Source organism: Dermacentor albipictus, chromosome 1 (assembly GCF_038994185.2).
Source record: "Dermacentor albipictus isolate Rhodes 1998 colony chromosome 1, USDA_Dalb.pri_finalv2, whole genome shotgun sequence".
NCBI classification, from domain to species: domain Eukaryota; kingdom Metazoa; phylum Arthropoda; class Arachnida; order Ixodida; family Ixodidae; genus Dermacentor; species Dermacentor albipictus.
The window spans coordinates 7,955,751-7,971,309 of NC_091821.1; the positions used below are offsets into that span (position 1 = coordinate 7,955,751).

Genomic DNA, 15,559 nt, shown 5'->3' on the forward strand with positions numbered 1-15,559 from the left:
CACGCCTCTGTGGCCCGACACCACAACTCCATGATTATATCTGGCATGCAGAGCTTTCTCTCCACCCCCCTGGCGATTGGGATTCTCCTTCCTTGGAACCAGACTTCATTGGCACTCCTGTGTGTTGTGCACCTGTCGAATGTGTGCGTGTGTGCTGTGCTGTGTTATTGAGCAACTGTGTGTGCACGTGGAGGGGAAGGAAGTGTCTTCTGCATCCTGCGAATTCCTGCTTTAGATGGCTGGTTATCAGATGCTCTAACATACAGGCATCAGCCTTCTTTTTTAGTCTAGTGTGCCAAGTTACCACTAAGATTATTATTATTATTATTATTATTATTATTAGAATCATCACTTTGACCACATTGATTGTGTTGAAGCCAGCGTGACACATAATTCAAAATATTTCTGGAGCTTTGTGGGCTCTCTCTTCTAAAAGGAGTGCCAAGGTGTACGTCTTCTTCATGAAAATAGTAGTATTGTCTCGAACACTGCTGATGCCTTTGCAGAACATTTCTGTTTGCTATATGGTGTAAAATATGCTTCAAGTAACCTTCCTTCTCAGTCTGGCGCAGTGTATGCTAACAGTCAATGAAAACCTCGTTTCCAAGTATATCAAGTGCCTTAAACTTTCCTTTTCTTGTGGTGTTGATGGTATTTCCTCCACAGAGCTTAACCCTTTGAGACGCTGTCTACACAATTGGGCACAGCAGGAGCGTGCATCAATAGCAAAAGCACTGATGAAAGTAAGGGTATTTAAAATGTGTTTCATACATCTTGAAACACTTATTATTGGAACTGTGCTGCAATTTTGAATAATGTGCAGAATGTTTTGACAAAATGAGTGGCAAGGTAGACGGCTGGGTGTTGTTACTCTGTGTCAGTATGTTGTATGTAGCGGGTTCACTTCTTTCATTGTTTTTTTACAATGTCGTGCACCAGGCATAATTGTCAAGTGGCTGGACAAGTGCTTTTCAAGCTTTTCAAAACACGAAATAGTACATGTTTTCATATTTTTGTGTTCCTGTAGTGAGTTTTTCGTATGGAGTCTAAATTTTGTAAACTTGACAAAACTCGCTAAACAATTGAATATTCTTAATATTTCTACGATTCTGAGGATGCAAGAGATGTGGTGAAAGCAACTTTTCAATCAACGGGATAAAGTGGTGTCTGAAAGGGTTAAGACGTATGGAAGTATACTTGTTCCTCGTTCTCACAAGCATCTTCAATAGTTACCTAAAGTCTAGTACCTTTTCTAGCACTCGGAAGGTAGCATGAATATTGCCCATGCACAAATCAGGTGCTAGATGTGCAGTTACTAACTGCCGACCTATGTCTATCCTCTTCAGTGCGTCAGGTGTTTGAATCGATATGGGATTCCTCGCTTTCTGTTAGTGCTAAGAGAATTTTAATAAATGAACAGCATGACTTCGTGTGCCGACATTTCAGACTTTCAGACTATTTCAGACTGTCAACAGTGTTCACCACTGCATCGACTTCCAAAAAGACATTTTTTCACTCTCAAACTGTTGCAGAAGCAATAAGTACTCTTAAATGCTTCCAACAATATGGCATTAAGTTATATGCACAAAACGCACCATGTGAAATTTTGATACACCCTACGTGATGCTTCACTCCTTAGGGTCGATGAAATGAAAGATCTTGGTGTGTACTTCGACAAAAATGCTAAGCTTCTCTTCACATAGATAATTACACAAGATGCACTTCACGCTCTTGGAATTGCATACCGTATATTGCATGATTTCCACTCACCTGTCGTGTTTCTGAAATTCTGCTGTGTGCCTCCAACTACTAGAGTATGCCTCTTTAGGAGGGGGGTGCAATGAGCAAATCTAATTCTGACCTCATTGAACGCATCCAGAATAAATTGATGTCTATCTTCAAGCACCACTTTTGCCATTCTGGCGACCACAGTTGAGCCTTCTCAAATATACTTCAACTCGCACCTCTAGATTCAAGTCTTAATTAATCGCACCTTTTGTTCCTGTATAAGGTGGTCCATGACATTATACATTCCTTAAAGCTTCTTGATCATATGCATTTGTTTGTGCCGCAACAGTATACCAGGTAGCATTCCACATTCGTTGCCTGAGCTTGTTACAAGATTGTGCTAATAAGACTCGACTCCAAAACATACCTCAGAGTTCATTTCCTGTGTTTTGTGTATCTGTAGATAATGACGTAGGATTAACTCCCTTTTACTTTTCCGCGTTTCCTTTTTTCCCTATTTGTTTCTCTATCTTCAATTTTTTTGTCTACTACATTCATGTTTTCTCTACATTTTGTCTCACATAGTGCTCGTTAAGTGCACCAGTACAAAGGCTCTCTAGCTGTTCCTGGGCACTACAATAAAAAATTTGAATGATTGATTATTATCGTAGTATAAAATTATGCTTTTTAAGTATGTACTAGCATACTATTTTAGTGCAGTAGCTTTCTTGCAATTAAAAAAAGGCATGAATCAAGAAGAGAGAGAGAAAATGATAAATGAAAGGTAGGGAGGTTAACCAGGACTGAGCCTGGTTGGCTACCCTACACTGGGGAAAGGGAAAGGGGGACGGAAAGATTAAAAGAAGAGAAAGTCCACTGGGGATATCAGTCGGTCACTTAGTCTGGATCACAGATGCTGACTCCATCCGGTATCTTTCAAATATCGCAGCAGCGCTTCTGTGGCCTTTTGTAGCTGCGATATGCGAGGCCATGGTCCCAAGATCTTGTTCAAGGAGAACGGCTTTCCATCTAGCTGATTGAGAGCTCTGCAGAGGTCTTGCCTTTCATCTTCAAAAGATGGGCAGTAGCACATTAGGTGTTCTATGGTTTCCTCGACACCGCAGGCATTGCACTCGGCGCTATCAGTCATTCCAATCAAAAATGCATATGCACTGATGAATGCGACGCCCAAACGTAAGCGGCACAGCACTGTTTCCTCATTTCGCAGAAGACCTGGTAACAGCCGCAGTTGCATAGAGGGATCGAGGGAATGCAATCGATGTTGAGTGGAACCTTGGACGTGTCGTGGCAGAACACAGGCGCGAACCTGGGGTCGGACCACGATATCCTCAATATTACGATCAGGGGGCCCGCGTTCAAGGCCCGAATGGGAACAACAAAGATAACTGACTGGGACAAACTTCGAAAAAGCCAAGCAGCCGATGAAGACGAGGACACGAACAGCACCAAACCGTATGGGGAATGGGCTAAGGAACAACTCGAGCTGGTAGAAACATACACCCAGGAAATTGCGACCACACTGCAGACACCCTGTGTGGACGCAAAGCTTGCCCACCTTTGGGAAGCACGACACAGCCTCACCAGACGCTGGAAGAAACAACGACACAACAAGAAACTTCGCAAACGCATCCATAATCTCAACAAGCAAGCAGCTGAATACGCGTCGAAGCTGTGCAGAGAGAACTGGCTGAGCGTGTGTGATGGACTGCAGGGCACCCTTTCTACCAGGAAGACGTGGTGCCTCCTTTGTCACCTGATCGATCCTCTCGGCAGCAAGGGCGCCACAAATCGCAGCCTCACGCGCACCCTCAACAACTATACTGGGGGTGCCGACAAACTCATCAACGACCTGAAGGCCAAGTACCTGAAAACGGAGAAGGGTGATATCGCACCTCCCGACTACGCAGGACCTACCAATGAAGCGTTAGACAAGCCATTCACTGACACCGAGTTGATCTCGGCAATCTCCGAGAGCAACAGCGGCAGCGCGCCGGGACCCGATACCATCACCTACAAGTTACTTAACAACCTCGAGCACAAGGCCCGCAGACAGCTGCTCGAGTATATGAACCGGGTCTGGGAGTCTGGCAAACTTCCACACGAATGGAAAGAGGCAGAAATACGCTTCATACCCAAGCCTGGGAAGACACCTCACATCGACAACATGCGACCGATATCCCTCACGTCCTGCGTGGGGAAGGTCATGGAACGTATGGTACTTAAGAGGTTGCAGCGACATCTTGATGCCACCGATCAAATGCCAGAGACAATGTATGGTTTTAGGCAACACCTGGGCACCCAGGATGTTCTCGTACAACTCAGCGAACTGGTAATTAACCGAGCAATGAAGCAGGCGCCGCGAGCGATACTAGCGCTAGACCTCACAGGTGCCTTTGAAAACGTCACACATGAAAGTGTCCTCCACAACCTGCGCAACACGGGTTGTGGAGTGAAAACTTACAACTACATCCGAGACTTTCTTCGTAACCGAACGGCAAGGATCAGAATAGGAGAGGAGACATCCCAACCGATCTCCCTGGGGGATCGAGGAACACCGCAAGGTTCGGTCCTTTCGCCCCTCCTATTTAACATGGCTCTCCTGCCATTGCCCAAGCTACTCGAATCAATAGATGGTCTGGGCCACGCATTATATGCCGACGACATCACCCTCTGGACTGCGAGGGCAGGGTCGGATGGCTGGATGGAAAACACGCTCCAAAAAGCGGCTGACACGATCAACAGCTATGTGAAGACATGTGGCCTTTGCTGTTCGCCTCAAAAATCGGAGCTGACCATTGTCAGACCACGTGCATCAAAGACACAAGCAGATAACATAGAAATCACTTTGGAAGGGAGCCGGATCCTCCCGGTGCCTCAACTCAGGATCCTGGGCCTCTTGATCCAGGCAGACGGCAAGGCAACAGCCATGATTAAAAAAATCAAGCTCACGTCAGACCAAATCTTGAACATGATCAGACGAGTGGCCAACAGGCGGAGGGGTCTCAAGGAATCGGACACCTTGCGCCTCGTCGAGGCCTTTGTTATCTCACGAATAGTCTATGCAGCGCCGTACCTGCAGCTCCTTAAGAAGGACGTCTTAGAACTTGACGCAATAATCAGGAAAGCCACGAAGCAGGCCCTGGGTATTCCTATAAATTCATCCACGACAAAATTACTTCAAATGGGAGTCCACAACACAGTAGCCGAGCTCGTAGAAGCCCACCTATCCAATCAAAGGGTGCGCCTCAGCCAGACCAAGGCGGGCAGAAGCGTCCTCCGCAAGCTAGGATGGCAAGAATCGCACTACACCCGCCACGACCAATTACCCGAAAAGTTGAGTGAGAAGTTGGAATGCAAACCACTACCACGCAACATGAACCCCACAAGGCATGCCGGACGACGCGACGCCCGGGCAAGAGCCATCTCCAGGACCCTGGAGGAAGACGACACTGTCTTATATACAGACGCCTCTCTATCGAAACGCTCCACGAGGGCAACAGTTGTGGTCACTGGGCTAGAAAAGCTGGTCACCTGCGCATCAATCTACACTCCGTCTTCGGAGGAACCAGAAGAAGCAGCGATAGCTCTCGCACTCCTGCAACCAATCGTCACCAAGATCGTCACGGACTCACAAGCTGCATACAAGAACTACAGATCTGGCTGGGTGTCCCTTGTGGCTCTAAAAATTATTGGTAAAGCTACGCCTCCTAAACAAGCAATCGAATTAGTTTGGGTCCCGGCTCACTCCTCAGTTGAGGGCAATGAATATGCTCATGAACAGGCCCGAGCGCTAAACTCCCGGGCCAACGAGGAGGAGGCAAGGGGATGGCAACCCATCACAAATTACAGACATATAGTCAAGTATTACAGGGACGGCAGGAAGACCTTCCCGCACCCCCACCACTCCTTGACCAGAGCCGAACAAACAATATACAGGCAAATCCAGGCAGGATCCTTTCCCCACCCCTGCCTCCAGAACAAAATATACCCAGAGAGATATAAGAACACATGTCCTCACTGCAATGCATTAGGCACCCTTCGGCACGTCATAGGAGAGTGAAATTTTTCCATAGACCACCCCCCACCTATACCCATAACTAAACCCCCTGCTATCCCCACCCTTTACGAGCGATGGGAGATCATGCTGTCCAGCCCCGCCCTGGAAGACCAGCTCCGACTGATCCACAGGGGCCAGGCGGCCCTGGAAGCATATGGAGCCCGCGAAGAGGGAGCCACCCCATCAGACGCTTAACGCGTTTCATTTCATAATGGACCAGTTAAGTTGTTTCTCTCTCTCTCTCTCTTTCTTGAGTGAATTCAGGTGTGCGCCACTTTACCAATGTCAAAAGAGTGCGCTAGCTTGCCTAAGTGTTGGGCTGCATCGGTCCACGATAAAGGTACAGAAACAAGGGTTGCTCCTTCGTGGGCTTTCCTAGCAGCTTCGTCAGCGAGGTCGTTGCCGGAGATACCGCAATGACCAGGCAGCCACTGAAACACGACGTCGTGTCCTTTCATGATCATGTGATGGTGCATTTCTCGTATCTCCAACACGAGTTATTCACATGACCCGCGACGAAGAGATGACAGAAGACATTGTAACGCCGCCTTTGAATCGCAGAATATTGCCCACCGATTAGCCGGTTGGTTATTAATATAATTAACGGCACCTCGGAGGGCAACAAGCTCCGAACCGGCTGAGGGTGTGAAGCCCGATGGTAAGGAGGCACGATGGATGCTGACCTTGTTGGTGAAGGACGCCTGTGGTCGTCGTTCTGGCATGAATTAAGGAAGTGCAATAATATTCTATGTGCCTGATATGCACTGTGCTATTAATTTCTTCTGAGTTTTAATAATGGCTGGCTACTGTATGCAGTGTTGTGCAATAAAATAATATGCCACAGCAATTATTGCGTGCCTCGCAGAACAAATTGAATATATCTCTCTCAGTCAAAACATCATAGCAGGCTGAAAACAATAAACTGCAATTTTTCTTTTTGTGGTGACGAAGTGTATAAATTTTGAAAATAACCTGTTTATATATTTCTTATACTATGCAAATAGGCTGCTCCCATACATTCGAATAAGTGCTTCAATAGTATGACTTGGCAAAGGGCAACGAAAGACTCCTATTAAAACCCTCTAATTCTCAAGCTTGTATTATCTGACGGTATGTCATTTCATTAATGTAAAGAAAGGCAAACTTGATATGTGGAAACCAGTTACAATAGAACATGGCCCTTACACTGTGAAAATGTTTTGTAGCAATACACTCAATGTGAAGGCCTCCGGATGCGGTGTTGATGCATCAAAACAACCTAGAATAATAGAGGTGCTCCATGGGCTAGATTTGGCAGAATCATGAATTGGGGGGAGACAAGATACGAATTACATTTTAGCTATTCTAGTTTTTTTTTGTGAGTGCTACAGGTGTTTCAATTCTGTTTGGCTCATTTTCTCAGAACTCACTTTTTCACGTTTCTCTTATGCACCAACAAGCATAATTATATTGACACGGATGCTGGATGACACTGACACGGATGACACGGACACGGTGCAGAATGCGCCTGAACGTATCGGAAGTTTCGCGAATGTTATCGATGGTTCTGTCTGTTGTCGACGAACCTTGCTAATCTGATTGCATGCGCGACACGAATTGTGTTGTAGTTTCTGGAAGGCGCGCGGGCACCAGCGAATAGGCTTTAACTTTCGACGACTGACGTATGCAAACCAACGCGCTTGACCCGCAGATGAGATTTTCTACGATTGCCGACATTGCTAGCCGCTATCGTTGGGATTGAGCCGGCACTATTTATTTACCGTCAGTACTCCGTGGCAATATTTCCAATACAGATTTTTTTTCAGTTATACATTGCACGCCTAATTCTTACATAGTTGGCTGTGCAATGAGCTACCAAAAAATGAAATGGTACAACAGTTTTTGATATATGGCATCGTCGTGCAGGTGTTTGCAAAGCGATCTTGCCGACATGACGACGCGCGAGCGCTGATGTCGATATTTTGTACACTATTGTTACTTCAAAAATAAAAACAAACTGTTGCGGCAGGTGTATATTCATTATTCAAACGTGTTTTTTATATCTAAAAGCACATACAGATCACTAACTTATTGTTTCAAGCTTAGTTTACAGCAGCCTGTTTTAGGCCGGGCTTTGACGGATGAAGACGGAATAGTCCAGCAACAGTGCGCCGCAGTCAAAGAGCGAGCTTCGGCGCGCGTCGGAGCTTGTCTCCAGTGGTTGCGCGCCCTTTCCCTCCAGCCGAGAAGCGACGCGTTCGCTTGCCAGCGCGCGCCGAAGCTTTCGGCGCGTGCCAGTGGTTGGGGCATTATACCTCCGTGTGGGTCAGACCTGCCTGGTGGGTTAACCGGTCGAGAGCAGGTTACGTTAAGGAGGCTACGTGCCGGGGTCGCGCTCACTCCGTCTGTGACCGCTCTCTGGCCACAACATTATCATGGTCTTTACGGAGCATCGTGCCCATTTTGTAACACATAAGTAAAAAATGTGACAGTGACACACCTACTATGTGCGTGCCCAGGACTTCAATATAAACCGTCTCAGCCACCTCCGGGCAACAGGCCTTCGGCATGGCCGCCTATCGGACCTTGAACGTTGGATTCGTCGACCACATCATCGTTCACTTCTATATATTTTTTTCCATGAGTCGAATCTGTTCGTGTACTTTTAACATCTTTTGTATAATGCCTAAGGGCGCGCTTTCAAATTTAAAATAATCTAGAAAGCGGACTGGCGACAAGGAAGACGCTCACGGGGCCATACTATTGATAACGGCATCAGAAAAGGCTAAGTGCGCTCAGCTTGACTTTACAGGTTTGCAAGGATTGACTGACGGGCTAGTTCATTATCACAGAAAGGACAGCGCTTCAAGTTGTTAGCGAAGTGTGTGTGTGGATCCTCCTTTGTGTCCCGTCTTGAAGCGCTGTTTTTTCTATGACTTCACAGAACTTCTTTTTCTTCGTCAGTTACGCTTTCCAAGAACGTTTACTTGGAAAACTTTTGTTCGCATGGCTCTTACAGAAGCATGTTTAATCAAAATTTCTTCGCTCGGTTGGATAATCTCGAGGCCGGGCTCCAAAGTGCTCATTTTATTTAGCCACCTAAGATCAATTACTGAAATTTTAATGAACGTAGCTTTTGTTAATTATGCACACAACTTCTCAACTTACTCCTCGTCCAGAGGTTACCAATCTGAACACTCGAATGATAAAATGATGTCAATACTTGGTTTAATAGTTTTGGTTGGTGCAGTTAAAAGCAGCCGGCATATTGATGATGCTGTAGGCTTCTTATAAAGCAAGTGTGAAAGCTTGGAAAGGTTTTCTTGGTGCAAATCAACTTCATAAACTTAAAGGGACACTAAAGGTTACCAGAAACTCAAGTTAAAGTGGTAGAGCGATGTTCTAGAACGTCTACGGCGTCAATATAATCGTGAACAGAGCTTTAGTAACCGAGAAATTGAGGTAAATGCATGACACGATTTGAGACCCCCCAGGGACATTCCGGTACTAGCCCGATGACGAAAGGACTCCTCTTAATTTGTGTTACTAATACTCAACTACTCGTATTAAAAATAGCATTTCATTCGATTATAAGACGAAAAAAAATGCTACTTGTCTACGTCTATATATTCGATTCTAAGAAAAAATAACATTTTGACGTTACCCCTCAGTAATATGGGTGTTCAAAAGGTTTCGTTTTCGCACGACTCTGCGCGCTCGACTCTGCGCCGCGTACGCTTTGGAGTTTCAGTAGTTTCGTTATCGCGGCGCGCTGTGAGGGTTCTGCTGGCTCGCGAAACTTTCATTTGGAGCAAGCAGCGAGAATGCCACGACCATGTGATGTCGTGGGAAGCCCTCGTTGCTTTCCCGCTCCGGAGAGCCGGTGTCGAGGCCGCCGTCGTAGTACGCAACGACGCCGGCAGCGCGAGCCCTCAGCAGCAGGTCGCGCTCGTCGGTGCTCAAATCGCTGAAGTTGAGCCCACCATCGCGAGCCAATCTGTCGGTGTCAAGGTCCATGGCGACGAGTGTCGAAGCTTGCGTCATAGAATGAAGTACCAGCTTATGGGCGTCTTGCGCTGGAGTTTGAGGTATAGTAGCGGCGCCTGGTGTCGGTGCGGGAAACGACATCTGGGTCGTGCTATCGCTATCTCCTTGGTGTTTACTGTGGAAATTTATACCAATGTGGAAGTGAGAAAATACGGATGAGGCAGCCGCCGCTGGTACTTCTAATGCGCTTGTTCTTCTATTGTCAGGATTTGCAGAAGCAAAGCAAAGTGTGAATTAAAATCCGTGCACGTTCGTGCCAACAGTGATGCAGTAAGCTATTAGCCACAATAAAATTGTAAGTGAAAAGGTCGAGGCAACTGAAAAGAAACCTCAAATGGTGTGGGTGACAAACTTCTGGCAATGACATGGTAGGTAGAAGTGGGGGGGGGGGAGGGCGAAGGTTCGGCATCGTGGGGGCGGCGGCTCTGCCAACCCCCCCCCCCCCTCCTACCCGTCGTCTGCGCCTATGCATGGACAAGTTTCTGCACTCCCGGTTTAGCCAGATCCAAGCAGACAATTTTTTTCGTTCAAAGCTATAGCTTTACAGAGCCTCATGTACGCAGCTGTTTGGGCAAAGGCTTCTGATATTATTTTTCTTTTCGGTGGCCCAACTTTGGAAATATCTTACAATAGTTACTATTCAACCTAAAGCAAACAGAAATATTATAGTAGCGAACGGATTTTAAGTTCCAATTAGAATAGTTGTTGCTTCAGAGAAACTCTGAGTGGACATTGACATCACTAGGCCGTCCTCGAGCAGCTGGTAGTTACCTTTGCAAATGGTCTCCAAGAAAACTGGTGACTGAGGGCTCTGCGGAGGTTACCACGTGCTTAATCTGGAAACAATTCATGATCGTTACATTTTGCTGCGTGACTGCAATAGCTGGTACTGACTGCAGTGAACAAAAAAAGAACACACTCACGAGACGAAGTGCATGGTGTCTAGAAGCATTGAAGTTGAAGCGGTGTGGAAATTGATCCACAGTGCAGAAAAAGGTGGTAAAGTTGATCCTCTGTATTGTTAAAACAAATGGTAGAATGTACGCAACCTTTGGCGACACGTGAGGGGAATGGCAGGGTTGAGGATAATATCAGATGGTCCAATCAGCATGTGGTGGCTGTAATAGTGCAGCTAATACCAAACAATTGCAGACACAAGGCAGTTTATGCAAGGCTGGCTCATGTAGCTGCGGTAATTTTTCGTCAAAGGCAAATCATGTGCATATATATGGACTCGTTGAGACAGCAGAGAGATTGAGTATGATAGTTTTACGTCAGAGACTAATCGCGTGCATTTTTCTGTGCGCGATTGAAAGACATCCGAAAGAGTGAATAAATATTAATGGTGAAAAATACAGTCTCAGTATCTGGCAAGTTTTTATTCCACACTTTTCATCAATCTTTATTGACAGGTCAGATACCCCAAGATTGGAAAACAGCCAAGGTTATACCTATTTTCAATGACGCTGACAAAAATTTGGCTTAGAACTACCGGCCGATATTGATAACGTGCATATGCTGTAAAATGATGGAACATATTATTTCATCTCATGTTTACCATCATCTATAAGCCAGAACACGCTAGCCTCGCACCCAGACTAACCGAACGCATACTCTCGCACCCGGATTGCCCGGTCGACCAACGCCATATTGTACTGGGCTGCCAAAGTGTGTTCGCCGGCGACCAGTAGACATGGCAAGCGCCAGCTCTAGGACTCCAATGTGCGGAAATGTGCCCGTTCACGCGGATCCAAATTACAAGAAGTCATCTGGGCATCATCGCGTCGTGCTTGGATGCCAAAACAACCAGCGCAAAAGGAGCAGATTGCTTAGCGCTGTTTGCGAAGAGCACAACACACGTAGGGAATCCTGCCGGTGCGGTGTTTTCAGCCTGCACCGATTTCCATCCGCAACGAAGAATGACAAGCTGCGCCACCGGTGGATAGCTGCAGTGAATAGGAAGAACTACCAACCCAGTGAAAATGCACGAGTGAGTATTCGATCTGTGTATATTTTGGTGCCACGTTCAACTTTGCGCCCTTCGAACGTAATACCTGTAACACGCAGGTTTGCTCCGAGCACTTTCTGGACAACAAGCCTACAGAGCAGAATCCCGCGCCGGTGCTTCACCTTGGCTATAACAAAAAGGCAAGCCTTTTCGTGTTTTCATTTAGGCAGAGCTCCCGACGGTTAAGCGGAACAGTTGAGTTTGCGGTTAGCGATACTTGCAGCTGGTGCACGGCATGACAATTAAGCGTGAACGCCAAGTTGTAGGCAATAGTATGTTGCCCTGCTGGTGAGCGTTATTGCGAATGAAAGTAAACCAAAGTCTGCTCGTCACGTAGCATGCGTCTACAAAAAATTGGAGGACGCTTAAGCTTCGCCTTCAAGAGTGGGACGCGACAGCGTTCCCGTCGACCCGCCAAGGGGTATAAGACAATGCGCTACGGCACAGCAATCACTTACGATGCGCCCCGCATCGGACTTAGCGCCCACCTATCACGCGGTGAGCGTCGAGCAACGCAGCGTTCGGCGCGTCAACGAAACGTGCGCCTGAGCGAACGAAACGAACCAAAGAACTCGGTGTCTCGGAGGGGAAACGATCTACGCCAGCCAAACGTCGTGATCGGCACGGGCAGAGAGATAGATAGTAATCTAAACCGGATGCACGGCGAAGCGTCGTCAGGGGAGAGGGAGTCCTGCGACGCGCCTGGCAGCGGTCCCAATGCGCGCGCGGCGCGCCTCCTGTCGGGGCAGCGCCGTACATTGAGAGGAGGGGGTCTTCTGTGTTTGCCGCAAGATGGCTCTGCGTGTGCGGAAAGCGCAGAAGAAATGCAGCGGAAACGCACTTCGCAACTCGTGTAATTGTGACTTCTGTACGTTACATGTTCATAATTACCGATATACACCGCAGTATAACTTTCCACGGCTCGTTTCGAAGGCAACACCGCATTCACTAGAGGCGCGTTTGCACCGCTTGGAAGCATCGAACTCGTGGCTGAGTGGTAGCGTCTCCGTCTCACACTCCGGAGACCTGGGTTCGATTCCCACCGGGCCAATCTTGGAAGTTGCTTTTTATTTATGAAGCGCCTGCCGTGATTTATCGCTCACGGTCAACGCCGCCGACGCCGACACCCGACGCCGACGACACCGGCTTTTCTGCGACACGAGCTCCTTAACGCTATCGCGTTAAAACGTAAACGACGACTGCTCGTCGCCGAAGGTGTTCTATTGCAGCGCGCCTGTCTTTACGAGCTGGTGTTGCAGGTGTCATTCGTAACGAATTCATTTTAGCCTCCTGAGCTCTAAACTGCGTGCGGGCTGTTATGCGGGGCAAAGCGCAAAATTTTTCCTTTCATATGGCGAGGAAAATAAGGTGGTTATTTATTGTTGTATTTTGTAACAAAATTTTGCTCGTTCTCACCAGTTTTTTTTTTTACTGTTTTCTTTTATAAGGGAGCGCCAACAATCGGATATGGCCTCGCACAAGCGAAACAGGTCTGATACCAGGTACAGCGATGAGCACAGTTAGGGTGAACACGCGAGTGCGTGGCCGACGGCACTACTAGCGCCGCGTCATGGCAATCGCTGGAAGCATTGCACATGCGCAGTATGCGCTCCGCGAAAGAATATTTACACCGCGCGCACCACGTCACTGGAGACGCTCGTTCGTCGTCTGCTAGCCGCATTTTTGTCTGCTGAGCTGATACTTTCAGTGCTTGCTGGCCCATCTGGTAGAAAATGTGGTGCGTCAATGAATAAATCAGCATGAGACACTTTGTGTTTCAACTGTTTATTGAACTAAACTGCAAGCTCGCAGTGTAAGTGGAACAGACGTACTACAGGGAAATAAAATATTAGAATTTCTAGAACCGAGTCACGTCACCACTGACAGAAACGACTGCCGCTGTCCTGGACGGTAGCGAGTCATGAAGTGCCTGCACGTATTCGTGATTGGCCTTTAGGCTTTCCCACTCGTGGCTGACTGCGGCCCACAACTGGTCGGAAGTCGCGGAATGAAGGGGCTTTCTTGCCAAGGCAGCTTTCAGGCGGCCCCACACGTTTTCAATAATGTTAAGGTCCGCCCCTTTCGATGGCTATTCCAGTACGGGTATGTGCTGCTCTGCCTGGAAGTCCTTCACAACCCTGGCCGTGTGGATCGGTGACCGGTCTTGCTGGAAAAGATAGTTGCCGTCGGGGAATAAACTGCTCGCATATGGCAACAGCACATCGTTCAAAATACTGCAGTATTGCTGAGATGATAAGTGCCCACGTATGCGGTGTAATGGTCCTAAACCATATTGCGAAACCACACCCCACATGCTCACACTTGCTCTTCCGCTGGTAGAGACGCGTTGCACGTTGTCTGGATCGTTCCTGCATGGCGTTGTTAAATAAAGTAAGAAACCCACTCTTCAACGAAAACGTTTACGTTACCGTGTTCGTGACTGTCTCCACACAAGCACTCTTTGGTCTTGTCGCATCGAAAACGCGGACTCGTCCGAAAAGATGACACGTCCCCAGTCTTCGGTTGTCCACGACACGTGCTGCTCAGCGAACCACCGTCGTGCTTCCCTGTTGGCAGCCGTAGGTAGCGGCTTCTGTGCTGCGACGTAACTGCGAAGGCCTGAACTACGCAGGCGACGTCGAACAGTAGTGTCCGAAACGTCTAAATCCAACTCCTCGCGAACTGCTGCGGCAGGCAAAAAAGGATTCTCGACAACAGCTGCAATTATGCATGCATCTTCGTCATCTGTGGTAGCCCTAGGACGAGGTGCACGTGGCGCATCCCGAATGCGACCTTCGTTCTTATATGCCTGAAATATTCGGTTCACCGTCTTGAGAGGCCTACCTACTAAAGAGCCGATGTATCGCTGGGAATAACCTTTTAGTGAAAGGTCAACGATAGAGCGTCTTTGATGATCCGGAACTCTAGCCATAATAGCATGTGGCGACAGACTGAACGTCTGCGGTAGATGCTCGGTGTTTTATATGCTGTATTTGCATGCGGAACAACTCTGAAGATATTAGTCACGCCCCACATAGCTATGTGCGTTTTTTTTCAGTTTTGTTTTCTTGAAGCACTTTAAATGCCGAAAGTATCAGCTCACAAGGCAAAAGTTCGGCTAGCAGACGATGGACGGGCCTCTCCAGTGACGTGATGCGCGCGGTAGAAAGACAGCCTCGCTACACGTGTACTGCGCATGTGCAGTGCTTCCAGTGATTGTCGTGATGCGGCGCCAACAGTGTCGTCGGCCACGCGCTCGCGTGTTCACCCTAACTGTGCTCATCGCTGTAGCTGTAGTTGGTAGGGCTAATTTCTTGGAATGCAGGTGTGGTTGTTGTCTTGCACCAAAAGGGACTCTGATGATACAGCTTTAAGTAGGGATGGTAATTTTATGTGCCCTGTCAAGGTTTGTGCAACTGTACAACACCTGCAACTGTCGTGCTCGCCCTGTTATACGGGCTTTGACTGCACATGTAGTTGAATTTTATAACTCCTGTAGTTCCTCATTTTCCAATGAGTGCAGGTTTAGCATCATATGCTGCTTGTTCGAGTGCTGTAGGCTTGTGTTCTGAATGTTGTACTCTTAAGTAATTGCACGATAAATTGGCCTGGTGCATTTTCTATTTCATTTTGAGAGGACTTTCGCAACAGTGATGCATACCTTCGCAACAGTGATGGCATGGGAAAGAACTACAGCCCCTCTTACTATAACATCTATT

The 15,559-nt window shown here is 47.5% G+C and overlaps 1 protein-coding gene across 5 annotated transcripts in view; it reads right to left on the reverse strand.

Annotated features, from left to right (window-relative positions):
* The window catches only part of LOC135897339 (uncharacterized), a 137,431-nt gene that overhangs the window by 43,875 nt on the left and 77,997 nt on the right, over window positions 1-15,559 (reverse strand). Inside the window, exons 3-4 of one of the 5 annotated variants that reach the window (XM_070538863.1) lie at window positions 10,756-10,845; window positions 10,604-10,668 (exon numbers count right to left, since the gene is read on the reverse strand). The exons of the other annotated variants lie outside the window; for them this stretch is intronic. The gene's annotated coding sequence lies outside the window, so the exon portion shown is untranslated. The remainder of the gene's footprint in view (window positions 1-10,603; window positions 10,669-10,755; window positions 10,846-15,559) is intronic. 5 annotated transcript variants of the gene reach the window in all.